Source organism: Rhipicephalus sanguineus, chromosome 4 (genome assembly GCF_013339695.2).
Source record: "Rhipicephalus sanguineus isolate Rsan-2018 chromosome 4, BIME_Rsan_1.4, whole genome shotgun sequence".
NCBI classification, from domain to species: Eukaryota; Metazoa; Arthropoda; class Arachnida; order Ixodida; family Ixodidae; genus Rhipicephalus; species Rhipicephalus sanguineus.
In genome coordinates this window covers 93,487,179-93,492,637 of record NC_051179.1, presented here as the reverse complement: position 1 = coordinate 93,492,637, position 5,459 = coordinate 93,487,179, and the positions used below count along the sequence as shown (strand labels likewise).

At 46.5% G+C, this 5,459-nt stretch overlaps 1 long non-coding RNA gene across 1 annotated transcript; it reads right to left on the bottom strand.

Annotated features, from left to right (window-relative positions):
• Positions 1-515: 515 nt before the first annotated feature.
• On the bottom strand, positions 516-2,132 carry LOC119388876 (uncharacterized). Its single transcript, XR_005182880.2, has 6 exons — positions 2,027-2,132; positions 1,253-1,339; positions 1,072-1,163; positions 898-981; positions 705-794; positions 516-602 (listed from the first exon to the last, which is right to left on the bottom strand). It is a non-coding gene; the product is annotated as an uncharacterized LOC119388876 (long non-coding RNA).
• Positions 2,133-5,459: the final 3,327 nt, after the last annotated feature.

The following is a 5,459-nucleotide window of genomic DNA, read 5'->3' as shown; positions in this document are numbered from 1 at the left end:
TCTATTTCGCAAAACATCGAAGCCGTCGGACTTGAGCGAGGATGTGAAGCATTTCTTAGGGACTCAAAGGCGCTGTGACCGTTTCTATCTATCATCTAGCAGTCCCCATCTGGATGCTCTCGTGGTCGTCTCCTTGACTTGGTACTATATACCAAAATTGTCATAGGAGGCCATAGTTGTACGATGAACATGACTGGCAAGGCACGACGTCAATCACGTCACAAAGCCTCCGTGATTGGCCAACCGATCACGGAGGTAGTGCAAAGCGACGGTGTGGTGTGATGGCGTCACGACTTGACGTCACGTAGTGTGATGTCATCATACGACGAAGGGACGTCATGATGACGTCTCAAATTTTGGCGCTCAGTTGCGTCATCATGGCGTCATATGATGATTTTTTGCATCACTCGTGTTGAGGCTGCCGGCACCGACAGTCAATTTGCGCGTTTGATAAGGCATCTAAGGCTTTCGCGTTAACAACAAAGTACAACAGATGCAAATATAGAAATACATACTCGCAGGGAGCGCAACTGACTGTTCTTCGGGCATATGAGCGTTTTGCACACGTGGGTGACGTGCTTCAGAAAACCTAGACGGTTTGTCTGCAAAAGAATGCCCGCCGTCATAGTACTTCATCCAGAAGACAGATCGCAAATAGATCGCAGTAATGATCAAAACATAAAAGTGAAGATAACAATATATACGTCGAACTAATTTGGAGGATCCACGAAGTGCAGGATCCTCTCCGAGCTCTAGCACACGATTGTAGTGATTCTCGTGTTCGCGGAACCATCCTGCAAAAAGATGTGCCAGATATTGGGAGCTTCAAACGAACACTAATTTATAGTAAAGCATGAATGACGTCTGAACAGCGAAGCGAAAAAAAAAAGCATATACTCCGACGTAGCACTGTGTGTCCTTGCCGTTTGCGACTTTCCTCGTGATGTGGGTGACGAGGTGGGCCATTTCCAAAGGGTCGTCCTGCAAGAGACGCAGTAGGGTCATCGCGCGTTAACGTTTACTGCGGAAATATACCTAACCACAGTAACGAGGAAACGAGAATTCACATACCGGGACGTTGTGCAGGAGGTACTTGCGATATTCCTCTCGCTCCGCGCATGTGCTGAACCTCAGGGGGTACAAGAAGCCTGGCCTAGGAATATCTGTGAGACATCCTCATTTTAATATGGGCGGCAGAGGTAGTTATGGCGCAATAATAGCCGACAAACTAAATGCACACAAGGATACATACACGGATTTGTAGGTGGTTGTCCTAGTAAGCTCGCCCAACGTGGCGGTGCACTTACATGGCGATATTGTGGATGTAGAAGTGGCATATCTGCAATGTAACGTCTTAGACCAGCGCATTTCAGCATAGAGAGTAGCGCGAATACCGGTACATTCTCCAAAATATCCCAGTTATGACGTCTTGGCATAATTCACCGTTAGGGGGTTTTGCTGACCTTTGTGGCAGAAGGTAAATGCTCAATGCTTCAGTTATTTTCTCTCTTTTCAAGATATGGTTTAACTGCGCTTGTCATGTCGCTGATCTTGAAACGAATACAGGGAACGGAATCAGCAATTCATAACGTTCGAGCTCCTTTGTTACGCTCTTTTATTTTATTTTCGTTTCAAAATTTATGTCTTAGATCATTTTTATTTGTGCATCCAAGAGTTCATGATAGCTGCTGCCCAGCTGTGATTATGGAATGAAAGAAAGCCTGGCTCACACTTGCTTAAGTATACTTCCAGGGCATGTACGTTAAGTCAACAGAGCATAGACATGAAGTGTAGAGTTCAGTGGACAATAAGTGAACAGTGAACCAGAAAATCGTATACTTTCTCCGTGCGGTGCTCGCAGAAAGGGTGTTCGTTGTGCGTGTATCTATTTGCGCAAGTGGTCTGCGTCTGGTTTTAAAGGACGCTTTTCATGAAGATGTGTCAAACATGAGCATTTACCAGGGGTCACAGACAATGGTACGACAGAATAATAATTAACGAAGGAAACAAAATTAAGTATACATACGTGGAAATGGTCCAGGTTGTCTCAGTAAACTGTTACCGCTTGGCAACGCCGGGCCGTGACGAACTGTGGGACGTCTTGGCGGTATCGCATCAAAAGAATGTACCGGGCCACCGCAGTTTAACACGGACAGAAGTGCGAATATCGCGAACATTTCAGAATGTTGCAATTGCGGGCTCCTGCCATGATTCACCGCTCGCTGCAGCAGCGTTCCTATAAATATCATTGAAATTCCCAGACATGTTCGCACGTCACAACTCTTTGTCAAGCGCCGTATTAACTACGTATATGCAATTCGTCTTCAACAGAACTCGTTACAATGTTCGTTTTTCTTATCCGAGTAATCAACGAGCACATCACCAAAACGCGAGCCAGTACATAGACGCATCTTGCATAGGCTTCTCCGGTGCCGTAAGGAGAGAACCCAGCTCTGCGAGGTCGAATATTGTCGGCCCTTCGATCTAATACTAGCGACAGTATATTACGGGCATTGAATAATATGAGCCTAAATTTCTATGAATGGTACTTGATGTACGGAGGCAATGCCGAAGCGGAGAAATTGAACTATATGCGCCAGATGCTAACGCACAATGTTTTGCATCTTCGCTTAAAACTCACGATTCTCCTTACCTTTTGTGGTTAGAGGGACAATTCATGGAAACGCGATAACTGTACCTCGTAGGGTTTTTAATATTTACGCGTTTTACTCCTCTGTTTTTAGAAAATGCTATGTCACGAATGCGGAGCTTGCGGAGAAATCAACAAAAAATTACCCCCACAAAGTCAAATGCACCGTCATGTAGGCTCACGATGTAGGCTCACGATCGCATTCATTGCTTTGCCGTTGCGGCGAAACTGTGACTTTACTGCTCAGAAATATTCCTTTACTGCTCAGAAAGCCCTTCTGTTACGTGGTGAAAGAGTTTTGTATGCTACCAGATTCGACAGCACAGCGGCGGCACCAGTTGCAAGCGGGTGCCGAGCAAGTCATTTTACATGATATACGGGTGTATACATGCTGCCGTGTTGGAAGAAGCCCAAGTCGGTCTTAGAAGATTGACTAAAGAGACCTAAGTGGTCTTCGTGCCGGATTATCGATGCGACTGCGGAGAGAAAGACAAAACAGTGTCATTGTTCGGGAGGAAACAAAACAGCGCTTTGGAGCGGATGAAACGACAGACACTGCGTTGACTAACAACCAAAGTTTATCGCAAAACAATAGAAATGTATAAACACACCCTAATGAAGACAACATACAGTGAAAGTAAGAAAAGTGCAGCCAGGTCCACTTTTGTGTATAGCGCGCGCGCAGCCGGATGGATGGATGGATGCTATGAACGTCTTCTTTATAACGGGGCGACGACAAGTGCGCCACCAGGCATCACAAATAAAAAAACATTTACCTTTTTTTTAAGATGGCCTAAAGCCTCTACTTCGATTAAATCTATCTTACTAAAGAAAAAAAGTCACAGTTTCCCCGCAACGGCTAAGCAATGAACGCGATAGCAACAAATTGGAATGTAACGCGAACAATGGAAAGCAGCTCGAAATTGCCAGCGCGTCGCTCGAGCCCAAAGAAGGCACGAAGAGAACGCACACGGGACGAGCGCGAACCATCATGCATCACGGCTCGACACTTGAAGCGCACTGCTCAAACATAAAGCAAGACGCACGAAACGAACGAACAGGTACACACAGGATGAGCGCGAACTAACTGCCACAGTTGTTAATTATTTCTGTTTGAACAGCGCGCTCCTTTCGCAAACGCGGCCGCTGATGCGAGCGAAGTGACCTTAGTGCGCTCTGTGACTTCAGCGCGGACATCGCGGAGAAAGCACAAGACATACAACCCCGCGCTCCACTCCCCGACCGCCCCCTTCTTTCCTCGAGATAAGCGCACGAAGGCGACCACGCCCTGTAGGGTGAAAGGCAACGACGTTCTCAGGAGCGGGCGACGACCTTTAAAGCGCTCCCCGCGAGCACTTCGCGCCATCTCGGTGGCGACCATGAAAGCATGCTGAAGTAAATGGTGTACATAAATAGCTCGCCGTTAGCAGGCTCAAAGACGGTACTCTTCGTGGCCTAGACGTCTAACGCCGTGCGCTGCGAAGCGAGAGGTCGCCGGTTCGATTCCGCGCATGCTATTAACATCATCGCAACGTAAAGTGTCCTTCGTTTCGATAATACTGACGGATGCGCTCTAACGTGAATGCTGACGTTGTGTCAGACCACGAGTTACCCTTTCAACGTCAGTGTGTGTCCACTAGCGTAGTAAGCGCACGAGGTGCACACAATTTAGTACACTGACAAAAACATGCCGATCCACCTCGTAATGCTTGGCCCAAGGCAAAAAATTCAGTGTAGAACTACTCGCTTTCTGGTTCGTATGAAACCAATTCCCACAAGACCTGGGATCTGAAGATGTTTTTTGCATAGTATTAAGGTTGGTTATCAAATTTACGAAACAGCTGCAGCACGAGCTACTGCTGCTGCTCCATATTCTATATGTGGGCGCGTATCGGCCTTTTCATTGCATGCCAAAACTAAACGATACAGATGGTCCACTGGAAGAATAACTTTCTTGTCGTTCATTACGGAAACATATATGTTTATGGGCACACCAAATCGATCACCCAGACTTGGAACCAATTGAGGTATCAGCTTCGAGATGCACAGATTCGACAGGTGCACCTTTTATAAAACAGATATTCGTCAGTTATTCTACTAACATGCTTACCGCCGTGCTATCTTATCGTCTACAGTTGTTGCGTTGCTAAGCTCGACGTCGCGGGTTAAATTCCCGGCCGCAGCGGCCGCCATTGCCGAAGCGACGTTGTAGCCACCTTCACCGGCGCAAACTATCCCGAAATGTTAGCTTCTCTCACTGTGCTTAAAGGGACACTAAAGAGCAAGACGATTTTTCTCGCATTAGTAAAGTAGTCTTCAACGATACCAAAAACACCACACTTGCTGCGAGAAGACGCTTAATAAGCGAGAAAATGCGCAAAAAGAAAATACAGGTGGCGACGCCACCTTGGAATTCCCGCACCATTTGCCGTGACGTCACATATTTTTGACGGCACCTGCTTGGGCCTACGTAGTTCCTAATCGGTTAAATCGAAGTACATTGTCCTCTGAGGGGGCCAGAGACTTGACATAACGAGCTTGTGAAAATTTCGTCGAGCCAGTGGCGCCAAAGTGCGTTAAATGCTCTTTGAGACCTTTTACGTCACGAATTACAAAGTCCGGCGCGAAATTTAAAAACAATACTTTGAACTTGGTTTTCTCCACTAATAATAAACCTATGGTGGTGAAATAAACTACAAAAGAGTTCTCCGAGGACACTTTATCAATCTAAACCGATTCATTGTTTCTCTTTAGCGTCCCTTTAAAACCTCCGGCATAAGCTGTAGCGGATGCCAGGAATAAAACGTGC